Source organism: Coregonus clupeaformis, chromosome 6 (genome assembly GCF_020615455.1).
Source record: "Coregonus clupeaformis isolate EN_2021a chromosome 6, ASM2061545v1, whole genome shotgun sequence".
NCBI classification, from domain to species: Eukaryota; Metazoa; Chordata; class Actinopteri; order Salmoniformes; family Salmonidae; genus Coregonus; species Coregonus clupeaformis.
In genome coordinates, this window is record NC_059197.1 from 17,242,184 (window position 1) to 17,267,201 (window position 25,018).

Consider the following 25,018-nt stretch of genomic DNA (forward strand, 5'->3'; position numbering starts at 1 on the left):
AGTCCATTGAATAATTGCCATAGCCTATAGAAATATATGCCTTATAATAAGACTGTCAAAAACATAATGTAGAAACCTGCATTACAGACTCAAAAACAACCATTGGTTGAATAGGCCTATTGTGTCTTTCCACCACCACCAATAGTAAGATAGTAGGCGTGACTATGACAATCCGCCAATGAGCTGAGTGCACATCCATGCGCCTACACGTGTTTGCTGTTGACGTTTGCCTTTCTTTATAAACCAGGAAGGAGGCTGCGTTTACACTGGCAGCCCAATTCTGAACGTTTTTTCACTAACTGGTCTTTTAACCAATCAGACCATCTCTGAAAATGATCAGATGTGAAAAGATCTGGTGATTGGTCAAAAGACCAATTCATGGAAAAAACTCACAATTGGACTGCCTGTGTAAACACAGCCAAAGTAGCCTACTCTGACGCATGTTCATTCTAAACTAAAGTAAAAACTTTTTTTTTATCAACAGGACCAGTAACGCAGCCATTACAGATTAGAAATTAGGCTAATATGATACATAAATGCGTCGTTTGGGGATGATTAGGCTATTTTGTGTAAGCATTCCTGTTTTCTTAAAAACATATTCAAAATTGTATCAGATATTGAAATTACATTTACTATGTTTATTATTGTAGACTTCTTTGAACCATCCAATTCGATATCATCAACATATAACACTCTCCTTATTTTGTGGAGGTTTGGTTTAGCTTGCTAGAATAGACAAGTGCAAAGTGACCGCGCCTCAGGGTCTGTTCAACAGTACTCAACGTTACAGAACGTTCAGAATGTATGTTTATTGAACAGACATTAATCACAGGCTCTATAATTATTTTTCTTTTTGGTAAAAATAATAATATGCTACGGTTAATATTGCACCCAATTGCATATTCTACCTCTGGTGTGATGGGATAAGGCAGGGTTCTTCAATTCCGGTCCTGGAGGGCCGAAACACCTCTGTTTTTCATCCTCTCCTTCTAATCAGGGGCTACTTCAGACCTGGGACACCAGGTGAGTGCTATTAACTACCAGGTAGAAATAAAAAACAGAAGTGTTTCGGCCCTCCAGGAACGGAATTGAAGAACCCTGGGATAAGGTAACCTAAATCCAAGTGTCCGTGTTTGTCCAAAGACGCTTCTTTATAAACTTTAATATAATACAAGTTGTCAGACAATACATGTTTACTTGCCTCAATGACTACATTTTTGTTAGCCTAAATCTCTGAAATGATGAAATACCTGACCAGCACCCTCCAGGTGCCAGGTAGGCCTACCTCCTGACTTAAAATCATCCACTATTGACTATTGCATTCCATCCTATTTCACTAGTTTAGGCATTAGAATCATTTAATAGGATCTCTATGACTAGTTCAACCAGAGGTTATGCTGGATGGACAATGGACAGAGATTGACATTATTGCGTCAGGCTGCTGATCATTTCATTGTTTATTGTTCACAAGAACTTCAGGCTTGGTAATGTCTCTTTTTGCACAAAGCAACTGTTGTATGAGGAAATATGTTCTGGGAAGACCAATATTATATGACTAGTTGTCCGTTCGTTTTTTACTCTGTTTATTTAGAACCTAACAGTACAAAGTACAAAGCAATATTCTTTATCAGCAACCAGCAGTTACGGTGCATATACCAACATGGTTATATAAACCTCCCTCATCCTACTGTCAGTAGTTGCATTCGGTGGCTGCCTTTATAAAACAATTCATCATAAGCACTTGGCATATTAAGATTTTTTACTGTTTACTGTTACACACCAATTAACTTAATCAAAGTGATGTGAAAAGTGCTTGTTTCGTGGTAAGATGCCGGTAAGAGGACATTAATATGGCACCTGACTTCCCCATTCAGGTGCCAAAATGGTGAACTGCTGTGGATTGGTAACTGTCAAGAATGAACCAGGTACTGTTTGAAAGCAGAAATGATTGTTTCCCTCCATGTCTGTGTGTTTCGTCCTTCTCCCAGACATGAGCTCTCATCAGTATCTAGTTTATCTTTATTTATTAAAGAGATACTTCAGAACTTTCCACCACATTTTATATAGTTTTCAATAAATTAAACATTTCCATCAGATGAGCTATCAATCACATTTACTATCTCTAAGTGGTTCCCAAACGATGTCATCGTCAGTTCTCTCTTCCCTCCATCCCTCTCTCCATCCATCCATCCATCCATCCCTCCATCCCTCCCTCCCGCTCTCAGTGCCTCTCAAGAGTATTGCTGTGGAGGTGAGTGTGCAGGGGCATGTGGCCACTGTGAGCTCCACTCTGCAGTATGAGAACCAGGAGGAAAGCCCTCTGGAGGCCATCTTTGTTTTCCCTCTGCCAGGAGAGGCTGCTGTCTGCAGGTTCAGCGCCAAGATAGGACAGACTGAGGTGGTGGCTGAAGTTCAGGAGAAACAGAAGGTGAGGAGAAATGACAAGTCAACAACGAGACAAATGCAACTGTTGACATTTTTGAAATCCACAGAAGTATCATTAACAGCAGGATTCGGGTTAATTTCATGTTAATACCAATCAATAACATGTTAGTACAAATGTTCTTACCAGGGCCGGCATTATGGGCCCGCCCTACCATACCTCCCTTCCTGTCCAAATAAAAAAGACGCATCAATCTCAGATCGTTTCCATCCATAGTTTTTGTGCAAGTAAAGTTATTCATGTCTTATTGATAAAAATCATGACAGCTGTGATGGAAAAAGGTAGTTTCGGCACATTTTTATAATTGCCGACAGATCATTTGTTCGTTTGACATGGTGGGATCTTTTTGGGTCTGTAAAATTAATTATGCGAGAAATGGTGGCGGAAACTCCTTTTTGCACAAATATTGATATAATAACAATCATATCGAAGTAAACTTTGAGTCACAAGATGATATGGTTTGTGGTCCTCCCACTATGACTCGGGAAACCATGCAGTTTATTAGGCTACTGTGGTTTCGCAGAGTGGGCATCCTCGGCGACATTATGTAGTGTCGAGAAAACGATGCTAATTATGCTGTGAGAACAAGGAAATCCGCTGACACTGTACTTTGATTATAAAGGTGTATTTATATCAAAGGATTACAGCGTCAATTTACAGATATCTGCCGATATCTGGAGAATAACCGGCTCCAATCTCTAATATGTTATTCTCCCTGTCCTTTGTCCCAAACCATAGTATATATCCTATGTAACCTGATATGGGTGTTTTCCCCTATAGACCAATCCCAGGACTCCACCCAACAGACTTCCTCTGCTTTAGGGTGCCCTTATAGAACTACTCTCCAGATGCTCCCCTTAAGCTGAGTCAACATCCTCTAAGACCATTTGCAACCATTAGCAAAGTCATAAATTGTTCAGATACCACACTACAGATGAAGGTTGTGATGAACTTCACAGGGTGGTGAATGTGCAAGGTGATCTTGATGCTCCTTTTCAATAAATATCGAGGTTCTTAAACATGATGATCAATGCTTAGCTGCCATTTGACAAATCAAAATATTATCCATAATAATCTCATCATGTAGACTAGCCTACCGTACAGGCTACCCGCACTGTATCTGCGAGCTGTTGTTAGAGCGCACGCGCTAAGACCAGAGGAGGCACATTTGCTATTTAATGCAATAGTTGTTCTGACTAAACTATCGGTAGATTTGAAAATACGATGGAAACACATTGAACTTTCAATTTTTATTCAGTACATGAAAACTTAAGAAAAAAAATGTTTGGGTGGTGTGCACTACGTCATCACGCACTGATTTTTATCCGCTACAAGTCCGTTTGGTGGAAACACACCACTGGTGAGGAAATTTGCATATTTTCTTTACGCTGTTTTTAGAATATTCGCATTAAAATCTGTCACCAATTGGATGGAAACCTAGCTTCAGATAAGGTTTCAGCCACTTTCGAATTGAAAGAAAGTTGACGGGTTCACATTTCAGATGCTGGAATAATTTTGGACAAACGCGCAAATGTAACCTACATTTTGAAGTGATTTGTTTGACAATCAAATGAAAACATAATGACTGCTTGTGTTCATTCCACATTCAAATGTAATACATTTGTATAGTTAAATTACATGTCTTTACTATAAAGCGCGTGCATACATAGGAGACCCCCCCATAGAAATAAAATGCCAATCCAACTGATTAGTTCTGGCGACGGCCCTTGTTGTTACCAAAGATGTACAGTGCATTCGGAAAGTATTCAGAACCCTTCACTTTTTCCACATTTTGTTACGTTTCAGCCTTATTCTAAAATTGATTAAATATGTTTTATTTTTTTATACATTTGAAAAACAATCTAAAAACCTGGTTTTGCTTTGTCATTATGGGGTATTGTGTGTAGATTGATGATGGGGGGAGGGGAGGGGGGAACAATTTAATCCATTTTAGAATAAGGCTGTAATGTAACAAAATGTGGAAAAAGTGAAGGGGTCTGAATACTTTCCGAATGCACTGAATATAAACCCTGGATTGCTGATGCTATGTATCTCCCCAGTAGTAGCAGTCCTCCATAGGAATGAATTGAATTCTACAGTATTTCAATTAAATGTTTAAAGGTCAAAATTACATGTATTTAAGTATTTTTGTTGTTATAGTGGAGACAGTTGCAGTAGTACTCTCTATAATAAAAATACTTGAAGGAAAATATTTTTAGATACACCACCATTCAAAAGTTTGGGGTCACTTAGAAATGTCCTTGTTTTTGAAAGAAAAGCATTTTTTTGTCCATTAAAATAACTTCAAATTGATAAGAAATTCAGTGTAGACATTGTTAATGTTGTAAATGACTATTGTAGCTGGAAACGGCTGATTTTTTATGGAATATCTACATAGGCATACAGAGGCCCATTATCAGCAACCACCAGTCCTGTGTTCCAATGACACGTTGTGTTTGCTAATCCAAGTTTATTATTTTAAAAGGCTAATTGATCATTAGAAAACCCTTTTACAATTATGTTAGAGGTTGAAAATGTCAGTGAAAACACTTGCCAGTTGGTCTGCGCATGCTCTGAGTACACGTCCTGGTAATCCGTTTTGCCCTGAGGCCTTGTGAATGTTGACCTGTTTAAAGGTCTTGCTTACATCGGCTATGGAGAGCGGGATCACACAGTCATCCAGAACAGCTGGTGCTCTCATGCATGCTTCAGTGTTGCTTGCGTCAAAGTGAGCATAAAAGGCATTTAGCCTGTCTGGTAGGCTCGCATCACTGGGCAGCTCGCGGCTGGGTTTCCCTTTGTAGTCCATAATAGTTTGCAAGCCCTGCCACATCCGACGAGCGTCAGAACGAGTGTAGTAGGATTCAATCTTAGTCCTGTATTAACGCTTTACCTGTTTGATGGTTCGTCTGAGGGATTTCTTATAAGCATCCTGATTAGTCTCCGGCTACTTGAAAGCGACAGCTCTAGCCTTTAGCTCGGTGCAGATGTTGCTTGTATCCATGGCTTCTGGTTGGGATATGTACGTACAGTCACTGTGGGGACGACGTCGCTGATGCATTTATTGATGAAGCCGGTGACTGAGGTGGTATACTCCTCAATGCCATTGGATGAATCCCGGAACATATTCCAGTCTGTGCTAGCAAAACAGTCCTGTAGCGTAGCATCCGGTCATCTGACCTCTTCCGTATTGAGCAAGTCACTGGTACTTCCAGCTGATGATGCGTCCCTGAGTTCCTCTGTCCCCCCCCTCAGATGCAGGAGCAGTATGATGATTCGTTGAGCTCGGGCCAGCAGGCCTTCCTATTGGAGGAGAGTGATGAGAGCCCGGATGTGTTCAAGCTGAGTGTAGGTAGTCTGCCTCCAGGGGAGAAGGCCTCTGTCAGCCTGGACTATGTGACAGAGCTGGCTGTACAGGCTGACGAAGGCCTGAGGCTCTGCCTGCCCGCCGTGCTCAACCCCCGCTACCAACCCCAGGGTAAGAACATGGACACCTGTATAGAGAGACACAAACCAGTAATACGTCATCGGGCAGTCCAAAACAAAGTAAAAACCTTGTGGGCAGCATTGTGACTGGGAACCAGCAGCTGGTCCCATAGCGCAGTGGTGTTCAGTCCTGCTCTTGGAGACCCACAGGGGGTGGTGCAGGCTTTAGTTCCAGTCCAGCTTTAATACATCTGATTGAATGAATCAAGGTCTTGGTGAGTTGTTGAGTTGAAAGGTGGAAGTGCTGGGCTGGAACAAAAACATGCTAATTTGTGGGTCTCTCTCTCTCCTCTCTATCTTTCTTTCTTCTCTCTCTGTCTCTCTCCCTCCCTCCCTCCCTCCCTCCTTCCCAGGCTCTCTGATGGGCGACCCAGTGGTCATGTTGAGCCTGTACCCAGCATTCCCCAACGATGTGATGTCATCGATGACCTCACACGGGGAGTTTCTGTTCGTGGTGGATTGCTCTGGCAGCATGGAACGCCCCATTCACTATGGACCTGGGGCTCAGGGCCAGGGTATACACACACACTGCAAACACACACACACACACACACACACACACACACACACACACACACAACCCTGTACTAGTAAATGAACATCTCAATCTGTACAAGATTCACCAAGAGGTAGTTTGGTGTGAAATTCAGTACACAAAGTGTCTACTCTGTAGAATACTAGTTCTTTGAGACTTTATGCAATATGGTTTATTGAAGAGTAAAGACATTTGTTGAATTTCTCTCTTGCAGGATACTCTGCTGCTCTTGCTGAAAAGCCTGCCAATGGGCTGCTATTTCAACATCATCGGCTTTGGGAACATTTATAAGTCCTTCTTTCCATGAGTGTTCTCTCCTTCCAACCCCCGTTTCAATCAGTTCAAGTCAGTGTCTGAAGAGTTCAGTTTTTTACAAACACATTAAGCTATGTCATTCTAGGGTTTTATCATGTATGTTGCACCAGGTAATCCAAATCCAAAGGTAAACAGTGACAGTGTTTGACAGTTAATGTTTCTAATCATTTGCAGCAGGTAGGGGAAATATTAAAATGTCCATGTCTTGGGTCTGTAATATGTTGTGGTGATGACCCTTTGACCTTGTGTGTGTTTGTCTATCTGGATGTCAGTAAGAGTGTGGAGTACAGCCAGAAGACTATGGATGAGGCTCTGCAGAAGTTGAAGGGAATGAGGGCTGACCTGGGAGGTACAGAGATCCTCCAGCCTTTAAGACATATCTACAGCCAGCCCTGCCTCCCTGACTAGCCCAGACAGGTAACTAACACAGCCTACTCATACGCCTTATACATACCTTATAGACAAGCACACACACACACACACACCCACACCCACACACACACACTGTAATTCACACAGGTTCCTCCTGAAACACATGAAACTCCTCCCACCTTTCCATTACTACAATCACATGTACTGTATGTTCACTCCAATGGCCTGTTTAGTTACAGACTTACACCCAACCAATGGCATGTTTAGTTACAGAGTTACACCAAACCAATTGCGTGTTTAGTTAGTGTTACACCCAACCAATGGCATGTTTAGTTACAGAGTTACACACAACCAAACAGTATATTTTGAGTGTGTGGTATTTATAGTACCATGCCTTTCTTACTGGGATTGGAAATAGACCTGTGTTTTTGGTTACTGGGGAAATATACTCTGTATACTTCAGGGCTGCATGTACATTTTTTAACGTTGATGAACATGATGAACATACCCTCTCTGTCGTCCTCAGCTCTTCTTGTTCACTGACGGTGAGGTGTGGAACACCAAGGAAGTCCTGGCTCTCACAGGTGGGCCCACAAGCACTGCTTTCACTATCAGTATCTAGTTGGGGCAGGGCTCCCATAGCTAACTCTGTTACCTCCCACCTGAAATAATTGTACTAACTGGTTTTAATAGAGAGTTTGTTACAGAGGCCATTGCACCTGTCTGGAAACTTTGTCTACAACGTTCTAACCACTGGTCTTTTTGACTCAAAATATTCATTGTTAAACCCAATCTAAAGTAAACCTATCCAAGCTGTTTGCGGGCAGCAGTGTGGAAGAGTTCTGTAGTTGTTTTTTTATTTTTTTACCCTGTGAGAAAAAAAAAACCTTTTGTATTGATTATTCTTCCTTTACAGTTATGTTTTAATTCAGTCAGCCCACAAGCACAAGAAAATGGTACCAGCGATAGTGATTTGGTTGATAGCCTTATTTTGGTGTTGATAGCCTTATTTTGGTGTGACAACAACAACAACAATAATACTGTTTCCTGGGTGTGTCCCTGCCAGGTGCTTCTCCTTTGGGATCGGGGAGGGGGCCAGCTCTGCTCTCATCTCTGGGGTGGCCAAGCAGGGCGGAGGGCACGCACAGTTTATCACAGGACAGGACAGGATGCAGCACAAAGTAAGAGTGTGTGTGTGGCGTGCGTGCGTATGCATAAAGTGAGGATTTCCTTATTCCCTCATATGAAAATAATGAACTCTCTACCTCTTCCCCTTCTACTGTTATGTGTTCATATTTTTTTAAATACAGCATGTCAATGTTCTAAGAAGAGTGCCCCAAAAAGACACTGGTAAGTTTAACTCAAAACCCTGTATTTCTTCTTCTCTTGTTTTCTCTTGTGGTATCGAAATTACGATGCTAATTATGCTGTGATGACAAGAAATCTGCTGACACTGTCCATGATTTAATGGTTTATTACATCAAAGATTTCAGCGTCAATTTACAGACTCCTGCAGACATCTGGAGAACAACTGACCCAATCTCTAATATGTTATATTCTCTCCGTCCTTTGTTCCAACCATGGTATTTATAAAATGTAACATGATATGGGTGGTTTTCCCATAAACCAATCCCTGGCCTCCACATAACAGACTTCCTCTGTTTTAGGGGGCCCCTATAGTAATGCTTTCCAGATGCTTCCGCAAGCTGAGTCAACTTCCTCTAACACACCATTTGCAAACGTCAGCAAAGTCATAAACTGTTTAGATACTACATATTTCCCCCCTTCGAGACTAATTAAGTCTCGAAAACAAAAATAATAGGATTATGACAAATAACAATTTTTTCTTATTGAGTAACTTTAGCAATGAACCAAAATTTATGGAGAGTAAACACATTTTTCTATGGAGTGTAAATACATTTATATGAAATATGAACAAATCTTTATGGAGTGTGAGTGTGTCTGTCAACTATGACAGACAAAATGAGAAAAAGAATTCCAGAAAATCACATTGTAGGATTTTTAATGAATTTATTTGCAAATTATGGTGGAAAATAAGTATTTGGTCACCTACAAACAAGCAAGATTTCTGGCTCTCACAGACCTGTAACTTCTTCTTTGAGAGGCTCCTCTGTCCTCCACTCGTTACCTGTATTAATGGCACCTGTTTGAACTTGTTATCAGTATAAAAGACACCTGTCCACAACCTCAAACAGTCACACTCCAAACTCCACTATGGCCAAGACCAAAGAGCTGTCAAAGGACACCAGAAACAAAATTGTAGACCTACACCAGGCTGGGAAGACTGAATCTGCAATAGGTAAGCAGCTTGGTTTGAAGAAATCAACTGTGGGAGCAATTATTAGGAAATGGAAGACATACAAGACCACTGATAATCTCCTTCGATCTGGGGCTCCACGCAAGATCTCACCCCGTGGGGTCAAAATGATCACAAGAACAGTGAGCAAAAATCCCAGAACCACACGGGGGGACCTAGTGAATGACCTGCAGAGAGCTGGGACCAAAGTAACAAAGCCTACCATCAGTAACACACTACGCCGCCAGGGACTCAAATCCTGCAGTGCAAGACGTGTCCCCCTGCTTAAACCAGTACATGTCCAGGCCCGTCTGAAGTTTGCTAGAGTGCATTTGGATGATCCAGAAGAGGATTGGGAGAATGTCATATGATCAGATGAAACCAAAATATAACTTTTTGGTAAAAACTCAACTCGTCGTGTTTGGAGGACAAAGAATGCTGAGTTGCATCCAAAGAACACCATACCTACTGTGAAGCATGGGGGTGGAAACATCATGCTTTGGGGATGTTTTTCTGCAAAGGGACCAGGACAACTGATCCGTGTAAAGGAAAGAATGAATGGGGCCATGTATCGTGAGATTTTGAGTGAAAACCTCCTTCCATCAGCAAGGGCATTGAAGATGAAACGTGGCTGGGTCTTTCAGCATGACAATGATCCCAAACACACCGCCCGGGCAACGAAGGAGCATTTCAAGGTCCTGGAGTGGCCTAGCCAGTCTACAGATCTCAACCCCATAGAAAAGTCTCTATGACATGTTTCCTTATTCTGTGAGCAGATAATTATATCATCTACGTACTGAATGACAGTGCTTTGCAATATCTGATCTATCCCTACCAAATCATCCTTCAGTACTTTATTGAAAATATGGGGGCTATGCTTGTACCCCTGTGGCAAACGACTGTACTCATAGAATTGTCCCTTATATGTGAACCCAAATAAACCCTGACTTTCTACACTAAGTGGAACACTAAAAAAGGAATTTGGGCTAACAAGGTATGCGGGTCTGGCACTTCTGCTGGAAAGTCAGTCACTACCTCATTCACTGCTCTCAAATCATGAACCACACGATAAGTTTCATCTGGTTTTTTCACAGGCAACAAAGGTGTGTTACCCTGAGGATTTTTTGTTGTCCTTAAAACACCTGCTTTCGAAAGTCCTTCAATTTGTGGTTCGATCCCTTGGATTGCTTCATCTTTCAATGGATACTGATTCTTCCAAGGAGGTCTGGCTCCTGGTCGAAGTTCAACTTTCACCAGTTGGGCTGATTTCACAAGTCCAATATCGGTACTGTGTTGAGACCACAAACATTCTGGAACTTGTTGCAACATCTCCTCTTTCATAGGTTCTGAATCCATCTTCACACTGCAAATAGATTCATGTGTCATGCGTACAGCTTGTGGCTCGCCTTGTCCTTGAGCCGAAATCATGATTTTGAGAAATCGCTGATCTTCACTCCTCCAAATCGCCAAATTCTCTTTCATCGGTACGAAAACAGCTTTCTCTGCTTCTGTCATCATTTCTCTTATTTGCTTCTGCTCATAGTCTTCAGAAACCAACAAGGTCACATGTGGCACACTCTTCTCAATCTCAAATTCTTTATCCAGATAATCGTCTGTGTTTATCTTCATAGCTGCTCCTTGTGGTCCTAAAATTATGCAACATGAGCTGAGTTGAACTTTCTTTGGTTGATGACTCAACCATTCCTCTGAGTTCGATTGGGCAGCATTCTTGAAATACTTGAGCGTACAATGAAATGGATATTCCGGAAGCCTCGCATCTGGCATATTTGCCACAATGAATTTCTCCCATATCTTAGCCTGCTTCAAAAAATCTTCACTGAGATTTCCAAACCAGAATACTGAAGAAGAATCCATCTCTGTCATCATCAACAATTGGTCAACCTTTTCCTTTGGCACTTCTACCAGACAGCCGTCTGGTGTACATTTTATTGTACAGTTCAACTTACACAATGCATCTCTTCCCAACAACGCAATAGGTGTATGTTCTGATACCAGTATGGGTATTGTAATTTTCAGATTTATATAGCAGAGCTCAATTGGTTCCGTAAGAGGAATCCGCTGTTTCACTCCCTCAAATCCGATTGTCCTAATTAGTTGATTGGACATAGGGAGATGTGTAGCATCTTCAGGCCGAACACAGGTAAAAGCAGCTCCGCTATCCGCCATCACTTCCAATGGTCAGTTGTTTATTTTCACCTCAATTGTTGGATCTTTTTCCGGTCCTGATGCTACCAGCTGACACCCCCTTTTCGGATCTTCTGGGCACCCCTAGAATCCTTTCTCCGGGCCCCTATAAGGGTTCACCTGTCCTCCAGATGATCTTGACTGGCCCCTGTATCTTCCTCTGAAATTCCCTCTGGTGTTTCCTCCTGGCCCATTACACTCACGGGCAAAGTGACCAACCTGTCCACAATTATAACACACTTCTGAAGATTGCTGGAAGTATGGCTTAAATCTTCCTCCTCTTCCTCTTCCTAAGCCTTCTCATCCTCTTCCTCTCCAATTCTGTGTCTGTCCAGAAACTGGCTGTGGATATGAAACAACTGGTGCTGCTATTGGTGGCTGGTACAATTGCGGTTGGAACTGGTCCGGTTGAAGCTGTGGCAGTGATCGTTGACTTGGTGCACACTGATTCTGCATAACCAAAGCTTGTTTCTTCTCCTTCTTATTCTCCACCAGTTGTATTTGATTGAGTTTTCTGAGATTTCTTGGTCCTGTTCTTTCTGGTTGTGTTCCTTTTTCCGGTACAGATCCACTTGATGGGCTATGTGATCTGTATAGACACCTTTTGTCATGCTTCCAAGTCCAACCACCTCTGCCAGTTTGCTCCTTACTGGTGAGGGCAGTCCCATCTGCAGTTTAGCTCTCAAAATTGACTGCTCAATTTGACTCACATCTGGATCATTTCCGGTAATATTTCTCCACACTTGATGAACGCTTGACACATAGGCTCTCAGATTTTCTTGTTGTCCTAGTGGGTCAATCAGAATGTTGTCAGGATGCACATTTGTTGGAAACGTATCTTTAAGTGCTCTCCACTGCCGATTTCTACTTGCAGCCAACAATTCAGGATCATTCACCGCAGTCCCCACATATCGATTAAGTCCAGCACAAAATTTCATTCCATCTCTGGAATCCCAAGGAGATTAGCCAAAAGTCTCTTAATGTCTCCTATGGCAGACTGTGTTCCCACCGTAATTTCTTCCAATTTTGAAATCCAAGGATATGCTCCATCTTGAAGAGTAGGCAGCTGCTCAACTATATCTGACATATCAGTATTCTGCAAAGGTTTATACTCCAGGTTCTGTCCTCGAATTATCACTGGCATCATCTTCTTACTTGTGCTCTCTTTCCTTGGCCTCAATGTATACTTCTTCTCCAATTATTGGGATCCTTTTTTCAGCAGTTATTTCTTCTGTATCTTCAGCTTCTTGAGTTGTTCTTCCAGTTCTCTTACTTCTTCTAAATTATTGGCCTTATACAGGCATGATACGCATCGGTCTATATCTCTTCCTATTTCTTCTGTGCTAATCATTGTAGGATAAAATCCTCTTGAATATGAAGCACCTTTAATCTCCAAATCTTTATCGCTGTCTTCATCTTCACTTTCATCAGAACTCGAATCTCTTGTATTCTTCTTCTTCCAACTTCCATCACCCCTTCTTTCCGCTCTGGCCAACCTCCGTCTGATCACAGGGTCATATCCACCCATGATCTCTTCTGAATCACTCTGATCATCATCATCATCATCTTCAAGTTCCATCCTCCTGAACCTCACTCCACCCTTAGTTTCCAGACATCTCGTTTTCTTCTTACTTTTGGAGTTTGGATTCATCTTTATGGTCATTTCTGCTTGTCCTCTCTCTATTATTTGTTCATCTTCATCTCTGATGCAATAATCACCCTCCTGAATGATCACTGGAAGCTGAGGATAGACGTCCTTAAACTCTACTTCTTCCTCGTAAGGTGGGGGTCTTTTTGCTGAATCCGTATGTGAGAAAGGTGTACTGACTTCTGCCTTTAGTTTTTCTGTCACCTTCACCTCTTTTGCCATTTTCTCTATACGTCTGTTTCTTTTATCTTTGGTATCTTTTATCAGTTTTTGTCCTTCATTTTCAAACAGCTTAAGAACACCCAGCTCTCTTTGTCTCTTCTTTACGTTGTTCCCTTTTTTTTCCCTTCTTTTGATCTGCCTTATAAATCGACACAAGCACTTTCATTATGTTGATGACGTCAGGGTTAAGAGTCCCTTCCACTGGCCATGGTTGTTCAATGTCAGGCCAACGTTTATTCCATTTTCCAGATAACCTTGCAATACCATTAACTAGAGGATTACTATTTTCTACTACATCAACAGGAGTAATTACTTTCATAGTTTTGATGTCCTTTTTCCCCATTGTAACAACTCTTTTATATTCCTTTATTGTGAATTGTTTTATTATTATTATTATTATTATTTTAAACCAATTAATTTGTCAACCAAAAAATACTTTAGACTATGTAGCTTATGTTTCCCTCCTAATTTATAAATTTATTTTTATTTTATTATATTTTACCAAATTATTGATTAGTGGCAATCTTACCACATCCGATCAGGAAAAGTAAAGGAAAGTAGTCAACTTCAGAGCAATCCAAAAAAGAAAGACCTGTAATCCAGCAACACTACAGCACTCACAAACCAATTGCTTAATAAGCACCCAATTACCTTAATTTTACAGAATAATGTCAGTGCTGGATTTCCAACTCAACTCTAATCAAACCAACTCATGCACAAAAAACTCCAATGTTCAATTCTTAATTACATCAATTGATCAGTCTGTTGCCAAGTCCCTGTCAAATTGTCACAACATGAAATATGATAGACACACACAATATCCTGTATGGGAAGGTAAGTTTTGTGAACAGAACAGTACTGGCCTTGATTGGACTGGATCCAGGGCAGCACACACTGTCGCGTGACGCACTGGTCAGCACCTCCTCTCTCTCTCTGTCTCCTCCCTCTCGTCTCTCACATGACAGAAGAACAAAGGAACAGACAATAATTTAGTATTTTATGCACTCACTGGGTTATTTCAACCATACAATACCCTTTTAGACATACTTATGTTCACACTCCCGCTAAGAAATAAGCAAACAGCTTAACTCAGGAATATTATAAATAGCGCAATAACATTTTATTTTATTTATTTATTTAATTATTTTTATTTTTAATCTGTCAACATATCTCTCATTTATAAATTCAATAGATCTCAATCAAATAGTTTCATCGTTAAACAACAGCCGATTTAACAAACAGAATAATTTATTTGTGTGTAAGTCTCCCCCTCCTTCTCTGTCTGCATGTCACAGCAGCTCAGTGCAGGCAGGGGAGTGGCATATTTGCTCCACGTAACTCTAAACTCATAAAATCCCACACATGCGCAGTTCATTCACCAGTGCGATTTCAGAGTGAGAAGAGCTCCCAAGCAGCTCTCTCCAAGCTAAACAACAGAAAGTAGACAGACCAGCTGTCCCTCCGTTATTTCCAACAAAGACAAACAGTAACACTTAACAAAACTCCCAAACCAACACAGAACATAGAACACAAATCCTACTTTGAAGTTTCTTAACTTCACTTATCCTAATCTGCAGATTTATAGTTATTTTCTTATCCATTACAAAACATCTCTATACACTCTTAAAATCCTCCCTGTAGGCTCATAGTCTTTTAACAGTTATTAAACTTTCTCTTTTAATAGAGACTCATACAAGGTTTTAACCTTAACGTCCTCCCAGGGGGCTCATATATAGTTAACAATTATTAAACGTTCTCTTTTATTAGAGACTCATAAGATTTTAACCTTAAATTTAGAAATGTAGAACGGATTCTTATCCCACAGCAAATAACAGCAAAGTGCACATATAAGTCTTTAAACGGTACATCTCCTCAGCGCACACACCCACATAAGCAAACGAACCGACCAGCGGCCAAAATTGTGAGAAATCTCACCTTATGTGCCGGCGTCTTGAGCGGGAGTCACTTCGTAGCTCATGAATGGAACGCTGGAGAGACGCAACACGTCCCAAAGGTCCTCGTCGCCATTCTGTGGTATCGAAATAACGATGCTAATTATGCTGTGATGACAAGAACTCCGCTGACACTGTCCTTGATCATAATGGTTTATTACATCAAAGATTTCAGTGTCAATTTACAGACTCCTGCAGACATCTGGAGAACAACTGACCCAATCTCTAATATGTTATATTCTCTCCGTCCTTTGTTCCAACCATGGTATTTATAATATGTAACATGATATGGGTGGTTTTCCCATAAACCAATCCCTGGCCTCCACATAACAGACTTCCTCTGTTTTAGGGCGCCCCTATAGTAATGCTTTCCAGATGCTTCCGCAAGCTGAGTCAACTTCCTCTAACACACCATTTGCAAACGTCAGCAAAGTCATAAACTGTTTAGATACTACACTCTCTCTCTCTCCCTATCGTTCTGTCTGTCTGCCTGTCTGTCTGTATCAGAGCTCAGGGGCCACAGAGGGCTCAGTGACAGTGAAATACAGCTTAGCCAAGCAGCCTGTTGAGAACCAGCTGAGCTTCAGTCTCAAGGCTGCAGAGGACACTGGGTAAAAACAACACTGTTTATACAGTTTACAGTGTGCAGGCCTTGGTCAGATACATTAAGGGAATGTGACACCACTTACAGACAAGACTGCCATGACGCTCCATTAATAGAAACTGCGCCATATAAGGCTGTAACGTAACAAAATGTGGAAAAAGTCAAGGGGTCTGAATAATTTCCTAATGCACTGTACGACAAACATTACCAATTTACAGTTTTTCAGGTTATGATACTTGTGAAGTATTAGAATGTGATGAAGAAGGTAATTTGGGACAAGCGTTAACGTCCGTGTTAACCTAATTCCAAATACTTGCAATTTGTTGCGCTGTTTGATGCTCCCTAAATTATTTGGATTGTGACTTTATTACTGAAGCACAGCACAAGGATTTTACTCCAACGGTTAGGATTAGGGTTCAGGATGAGGTATGAAGGTAAGCGGTTTGATAATTTTTAACCGTTTCTGACCATTATGTTGTCCTACCCCATCAGACTTTGACTGTCCAGCATCTAAGCCTGCGAGAGACCCTCTCCTCCAGCTGATCTCCCTCCAGAAGGCCTCTGGTTCCTGGGTCCTGGAGCCAGCATTGGCTGAGGTGCTGGAGAAGACTGAGGAGGAGGTGGCCAAGCCAAAGCCTGCACTGGTAGGTCCACAGAAATAAACTGAGACTCAGCAATATGAACATGCTGCAAGAGTATGAACTCACACAGAGTATCTGCACGTATGCTCTGTAGAAAGACCATCAGGTCTGGACAAAGGCATGATGACCATTGCATTGAATCTCACCATGATTCCCATGTCTCAGTATCCTTTTCTTCTGCCTCTTTCCTCTCTTTCTCATCATCTTTCTCTTTCCCTTACTGTCTCTCTCTCTCTTTGTCTGTCTGTCTGTCTCTCTCTCTGTCTGTCTATGTCTCTCTGTCTGTCTCTCTCTGTCTCTCCCTGTCTGTCTGTCTGTCTGTCTGTCTCTGTCTCTCCGTCTGTCTGTCTCTCCGTCTGTGTCTGTCTGTCTGTCTGTCTCTCTCTCTACGTCTGTCTGTCTATGTCTCTCTGTCTGTCTGTCTCTCTGTCTGTCTCTGTCTCTCTCTTACTCTCTCTGTCTCTCTCTCTCTCCGCATCTGTCTGTCTGTCTGTCTGTCTTTCTGTCTGTCTCTCTCTCTCACACAGGTTGACCAGGAGGTGTGGGCCACGGTTCTAGCCCTGGTATGGCTCTATGGGTTCAAGATGGAGGCTCAGGAGGAGTGGCAGTTTCTGGCCATGAAGGCAGTATCATGGATCCAGGCTCAGAAAGGTAGCTATAGCTCACTCTCATAGTCCTGGCATCTAAACTCTTTGCCTTCATCTACCCTTATTCAAAATAAATTGTTTAGGTGAAAGCAATTTCCTGGTAGGGATCCACCGTATTACTTAAATGACAAATATATTTGTATTTTGAGTATAATCATTCACAATACAATGTTGGTGGTATTTTGTCTTTGAACAAGTGTTTTAAGATACATTTTGCCCACCCTTGCCACCATGATTCCACAGTATAATGATGCCTGTCCTGGTGACGTGTGTTTCAGCGGCCAGTGTGTCCGAGTGTGTCCAGGCTGGGAACACCCTTCTGGGTTGCCAGGTGCAGAAAGACACATTGGAGAGGTTCACCCTGCCTGTCCTCTCTCTGTCCCCAACAAGCCTGCTACTCTACCTGGGGTCAGATATACACGCAACCCTGCCTGCTTCTTGTCCCCTCCTCAAAGCAACATGGTGGAACTAGCTACTGTACCGGTCTGAACAAGCTTTAATTATCAACCTCTTACCTATAATACCGCTACTGTTGTTGTGACACTTAGCTATGTATGCTGCCAATGTTTCATGAGCTGAAATAAAAGATCCCGGAAATGTTCCATATGCACAAAAAGCTTATTTCTTTCAAATGTTGTGCAGAAATTTGTTTACATCCCTGTTAGCAAGCATTTCTCCTTTGCCAAGATAATCCATCCACCTGGCAGGTGTGGCATATCAAGAAGCTGATACAACAGCATGATCATTACACAGGTGCCCCTTGTGCTGAGACCAGCCACCCGGACAGCTGATGAAACTGAGTATTTTAGTCTGTAATAAAGCCCTTTTGGGGGAAAAACGTATTCTGATTGGCTGAGCCTAGCTTCCGAGTATGTGGGCCTGACTTCCAAGTGGGTAGGGCTATGCCCTCCCAGGTCCACCTATGGCTGCACCCCTGCCCAGTCATGTGAAATCCATAGATTAGGGCCTAATTGATTTATTCCAATTGACTAATTTTCTTATATGAACTGTAACTGAGTACCAAACCTTCCTGGAGAGCCACTGGTGTGCATGCTTTTGTTCCAGCCGTGCTTGAACACACCTGATTAATAGGGTCCATGGGGATTGTTAGGTAACTCCTGATGAAGAAGAGTAGGCTAGAAGACAACTTTGAACATAGGTCAGTGTGTTATGATAATTGAAGGCAGAATTATTCACAGAGACATACTATGTTGGCTACCCAGTTCCTTTACCGTATCCTGAGCAGCTCACCAACCATTCCTACTTGTTGCTTAGTAAAACTGGACCTTTTCCCCCATCTACAGGTACAAGACAGGAAAACATCTCTGTACAACAGTGGCTATGTCTCTCCTGCCCTATAGGGCGCACTGGTGAGTCTATTTGGCTTCATCCTCTGTCTGAGCTCTATTGCCATTTGCCACGTAATCTCCCGAGTTCAGAGCACATGCCGCGTTCATCTACTAGTCGGAACTAGGAAACTTCAGACTTGCTAACTGGTTGTAGTTACTGTATATACGTGCCGCGTTGAACCAGTCAGCGTTTCCCAAACTCGGTCCTGGGGCCCCCAATGGGTGCATGTTTTGGTTTTTGCCCTAGCACTACAACGCTGATTCAAATAATCAAAGCTTGATGAAGAGTTCATTATTTGAATCAGCTGTGTAGTGGTAGGGCAAAAAATAAGACGTGCTCCCATTGGGGTCCCCAGGATCGAGTTTGGGAAACGCTGAAGCAAGTCGGAAATGTCAGACTTTCCTAGTTCTGACCAGTATGTGAACGCGGTAATAGACATAGGTAGAAGGGGCAGTCTGCGGGGTAAGTAGCAGAAGCATGGCGAAACTGCAGGAGACCATACGGGCTAAACCTTAGCGCATACAAGGTCAAGGTGGGGGAAATATTTTCATTTCCCTTGTGAAAAAAAAACTTTGAAACGTGGATATTGTCAATTGAGTAGGTAAGTAAAAGTATTCTAAAGTAACGCTAATTGGCTAGCTAGCTAGTTCTATTTTCGACTGGGAGAGGTGGCGCAAGTATGAGCCAACGTCAACGTTATGGCTGGCTACAGAATTCTAGCTAGCTAACATTAGGGGATAAGCTTGTTAGCTATCGTTAGGTTACACGAAAATCGAAACCATGTTTTCGGCGTTGAAGTTCTTAAAACGTAGCTAGTTGCTATATCAGGCTAATAATTAGTTAAATATACCCTGATGCTAAATGATTACATTATCGCCTATATTAGTCGGTCACATGTAGAGGAGTTGTTGAACTACCAGGGGAGGGGAGGGGAGGGCAGGCAAACTATCAACCAGACAATTACATGAAATTACACTTGTGTATGGTTGCATTCCTGTCGAGAACCGAAGACTAGGGGAACTAGCTAACGTGAAATACTTGGGTTACGACTGCATGAACATAAGTGGTAACTAAATGGATTCATATTAACAACATGCTGTGCACATATTATTTACCCGTGTGGACAACCGCTGTAAATTAAGCTTTATATCTTGCTGAACACCAGGTGGTTTGGTATCCTACCTGTTACACATACACTACATGATCAAAAGTATGTGGCTCCTGCTCGTCGAACATCTCATTCCAAAGTCATGGGCATTAATATGGAGTTGCCCCCCCTTTTGCTGCTACAACAGCCTCCACTTTTCTGGGACGGCTTTTCACTAGATGTTGGAACATTGCTGCGGGGACTTGTTTCCATTGAGGTTGGGCGATTATACCCGGCTCGCAGTCAACGTTCCAATTCATCCCAAAGGTGTTAGATGGAGTTGAGGTCAGGTCTCGGTGCAGGCCAGTCAAGTTCTTACATACCGATCTCAACAAACCATTTCTGTGTGGACCTCGCTTTGTGCACGGGGGCATTGTCATGCTGAAACAGGAAAGGGCTTGGTTCGAACACATATTTCCCTACTTCAGTCAATCAGCCGATTTTGTATTTGTGATTTGGCAAGGGATGCAGCTTGTTTGTATAGGCATTTCTGTAGGCCTAACAGAAGCATGTAACGCAAGGGAATTTAGGGAGACTGTTTTGATGCTTGGCTTGGTTTCTTTTTGTTGTGCCTCGCAAATGCACATGTACAAATGGATCACTAGAGTCAAAGCAAATTAATGTTGTCTCAAAGACGCAACTTAGACCAAATAGTTTTACACTATTTGAAAAATATATATCTGAAAATACCAGGGTTGTGTTCAATAGGGCACACTGTGAAAATCAAGGATGTTATTGTTGGACAAATTCAGGTAGTAAGTAGCCTACCTCCCCATTTTCATTATTCAGTTAGTAGCCTACCTGTTTTATTCACATTGAAAATGTTTTCTTCTTACTGAACATGACCCTTTTGATCTAACTATCAGTCACTGCTGTGATGTGAAGGACTGTGTGGAGAGGCTCTCCTACTCTAGTCAATCTGAAAGCAGTAGTCCAATACATCTGAATGTGTGGAACTACCGCTGACTGGTCCAGACTCCCCCATCTACAGCCAAGAACGTTTCAGGCACTACGACACTGCTGAATATTGAGAATAGGCCTCAGCCTGCACCAGTCTCCCAGAATCCACAGTACATCATCTAATACAATGAGGGAATTTACGCCACATCACTTTATGTAGCCTGGAATGCAGCATCCAAGAGATGTCTTGTGGAAAACACATATTTTCATAGTCTGAAGTGACATTTTTTGTACGTTAAGTAACAACAAAAATGTGCAGCGGTTCTGCTGCACTGTGTTCGGTTGCCATAGCGATGGGTGTCATTTCTCTTCAGAGAGGGGGGTAGCATTTCAGAACCGGTCACTTTTGACCACACTTTTGTGGTTTAGGATGATCCTTCATTTGGATTTGGCTAACTGTGTAATATAGATATGGTTTAGTAATGTGAAATATAGTTCTCTTGTTTCACACTTAAGTCCAAGTCAGACTTAACCCAAGCTACCAATAAATTAATCAAAATACATAGCCGTAATGCCTCCCGAGTGGCGCAGAGGTCTAAGGCACTGCATCGCAGTGCTAGAGGCATCACTACAGACCAGAGTTCGATCCCAGGCTATGTCGCAGCTGGCTGCGACCGGGAGACCCATGAGGTGGCCCAGCGTTGTTTGGGGAGGGCTGTCCAATATGTCCTTGTCCCATCGCGCTCTAGCGACTCCTTGTGGTGGGCCAAGCGCTGACTTCGGTCGCCAGTTGTACAGTGTTTCATCCAACACATTGGTGCGGCTGGCTTCCGGGTTAAGCGAGCATTGTCAAGAAGCAGTGAGGCTTGGCAGGGTTGTGTTTCAGAGGACGCATGGCTCTCGACCTTCGCCTCTCCTGAGTCCGTACGGGAGTTGCAGCGATGGGACAAGACTGTAACTACCAATCACGAAAAAAGGGGGGAAAAGTAAAATAATAATACGTAGCCGTAGCCTGACTAGTAAAGTATGGTAACCACCCCCACTATTCTTAGTTCATAATGTGATTGACGGACTGTCTGATAGAAAACATGTTAATTAATGTATGTTCTCTTCCTGGACACAGGTGCGTGCCAGTGGTGTTGGTAAGCAAGTGGACCGCCACCGACTTCACCTCCAGAACTGTAGAGGCAGTCACTGCACCTGCAGGAGTTGTCTGAGAGACTTGGTTGAGCCTAGCTGAGTGCTGCAGTGTGCCCGCCCAGGGAGGGAACCACCATGAGGCAGCTGAAGGGGAAGCCCAAGAAGGAGACGTCCAGGGACAAGAAGGAGCGTAAGGCGGCCATGCAGGAGGCCCGGTCGCAGGTGGCCACAGTGGTTCTACCCACGCTGGCTGTGGTGGTGCTGCTCATCGTAGTCTTTGTCTACGTGGCCACCATGCCCAGGGCCGTAGAGTAGTGGCCGGTTCCACATCCCTCCCCTTGGCCCTAACCCCTCAATGTTAGTATGTCTGTAGGTTCTTAATAGGTATAAGCAGTGTCAGGGTTCCCCAACGCTGTTCCTGGAGAGCTACCCTCCTGTAGGTTTTCACTGCAACCCTATTTCTAATTAACCTGTTTCAGCTTATCAACTAGCTAATTATTAGAATCAGGTGTGCTAGATAACCTACAGGACGGTAGCTCTCCAGGAACAGCGTTGGGGAACCCTGAGCAGTGTAGTAGTAAAGCTTCCACCATATTGCTCCTATCTAATAGATCTGGGCCAAGGGGAAGGGTAGGGATTGAGTTGGGACCTGCTCTAGGATGGCCGGGCCCTGATGGGGATGTATGCCCCAGCCCTGCCACCATGGACTGGGTCCCAGTTTACCCAGAGACTTGCTGCACCCAAAGGATGACCCCAACCACCCCTACCCCTGACTCCCAGCTTAACTTACTCATCCCTCATATAACTGTTTTCTGGTCACTCATCCCATCGTCTCACCTCCATTCCACCTTTTCGCTCTCATCCGTCTCTCGTCTCTGTCTGTGTGGTCCTCAGGGACCTGCCATTTCTTAATTGATGCTTCCTCCCAAGTGCAGTTTTGCCACGAGAGAATTGAGTAGTGGCTTCATAGGTGCCTTTTGATGGATGAAGATATGTGGCAACTAAGGCAGCCATGTTGGCTCAAGGGCAGAACTTCTATCCATTACATCAGTGTTTCCCAACCCTGGTCTTCGAGTACCCCCAACAGTCCACATTTTTATTGTAAACCTGGACAAGCACACCTGATTCAACTTGTCAACTAATCATCAAGCCCTCAATGAGCTGAATGTGGTGGGTTTGTCCAGGGTTACAACAAATGTGTACTGTTGGGGGTACTGGAGGACCAGGGTTGGGAAACACTGCATTACATTTCTATCAATCACTCTAACGACGGTAGGATTCATGTTGGCTCTGGTGCTGTCTTAAAGAGTTTTAATTTCCTGTTTACAAAAGGTCTTTCAGGGCACAGCTTGCCAAGTTTGACCTGGGGGATGTGTTTTAATCAGGCGAAAGGTTCAAGAAGCATTTAATTAAAGTGTGACAATATTAATCTACTGCCATTGTTGAGCAATGTGTTTTTAAGATTACGGTCACATGACAAAGGCCAGCAGTCCAAGCTATGTCTGTAGTATGTATACATCCACAAATGTGTGATTTGAAAAAAAAGAAATGTATTTTAACATGCCAGCAATTGGTCCTGTCTGTTTGAATAGTTGAATGCAACTCAGGATTTTGTCCTGATTTGAATGTGGTGTTTGTACTGGACAGATTGTGAATGTCACAGGAGAACATAATGTTACCATTGTTGTATTCCATGTACAATCCCAGCGCTACACACTTTGTACCTTTTTAAGCTATTGACAACTGACTTGAGTCGCTCAGTATGACATCTGTGCGGGTGCGAAAATATGTGCCTTATAACATTTGACAATGACCCTTTTCAGTTAATAAAGAAAACTGAAAGACTGTATGCTGTTGCTCTAGTCCCCTCAAACTCTAATCTGGACATCGAAGCCAATTCCACTGCCTTTTCCCCTCTAATCAGGGACTGATTTAGATCTGGGACACCAGGTGGGTGCAATTTAATTGAGGTAAAACAGAAAACCAGCAGCCTCTGGACCTCGTAGGGTAAGAGTTGAATACCCCTGCGTCTAGTCTATTTGGTGGCATTGTGTACCTTTTACCCATGTGCAGTAATGCAGGTAGCCCATTGGAGCAGTAGTGTCACCTGGCATCCTCTAGGGACACTAAAGAGCACGGTGTCCCTACTGTCCCCTAGGCGTACTGTATGACTGTTGTGTGCCTGTTGCCCAAGGTCTGACTTGCTTTGGATGAGAAACTCAATTGTGTGCTCTCTCCCTGGTCATCGCTCATTGTCTCTGTGGTGCTATGCAGGTCTTTACATTGAGAGAATGGTACTATGGATATGTCCTTCAGTGAGGCACAAGAGATGGTACATTTGAGTCTGAAAGACATGTTTGAAGCTATCCTTAACATGTCTGGAGTGAATCTGATAGTAGCTGTGTCTAAACATGGAATAAGGAATAGACCTAGCCTATTTTATACATAACCGAGAGGAGCTATACTGTGTGAAGACCCATAGCTGAGTTATCTAGCAGTAATTGACTGGAGAAGCCTTTGAGAACATGGCCCATTCCTCATCATTAGACAGGCTGAATTGGCCTCCTGTCACAATTTATCAATTGGATTTTACTCTGCCCTGTAGAAATCTGAGAGAGTAGGCAAGGATGAAAAGGGAAAGAACATGATCTAAGATTGTTTAAGTGCTCCTTAAAAAGCTTAGAAGCTGCATAAGACAGCACTTTAAAGCAAGGACAAAATCTGTATTATAAACTGAGAGGGTGGTGAATCCTCTATTGTGTAGATTGGCGCGATTTAATGAACAGCTGTCTCCATAAATGTCAGCACAGAGAAAAGGCTATTAACCCTATCAGTCCTGAGATCCCAACAAAAATCGGCTTTTAATTTATCTGCCTTTCATTTATCTGCATGTCCAGACCTTTTATATTTAGCCTCACAAAGTGTTTTACCATTTTATTTTCAGGACAACCAGGGCTATAAGTAGAACACTAAACAATTTGACAATTAATTTTTTTTGACAAAGCAAAAACCTGTTTTAAAAATGAATTTCTATGAATGCTGTACATACAGAAATTGTTTGCTCAGTGGGAAATTAATATCCCAACTAGTCAGT

At 42.6% G+C, this 25,018-nt stretch overlaps 1 pseudogene; it reads left to right on the forward strand.

Moving 5' to 3' along the window:
- The first annotated feature begins 1,241 nt into the window (after nucleotides 1–1,241).
- On the forward strand, nucleotides 1,242–22,059 carry LOC121568117 (annotated as a pseudogene).
- Nucleotides 22,060–25,018: the final 2,959 nt, after the last annotated feature.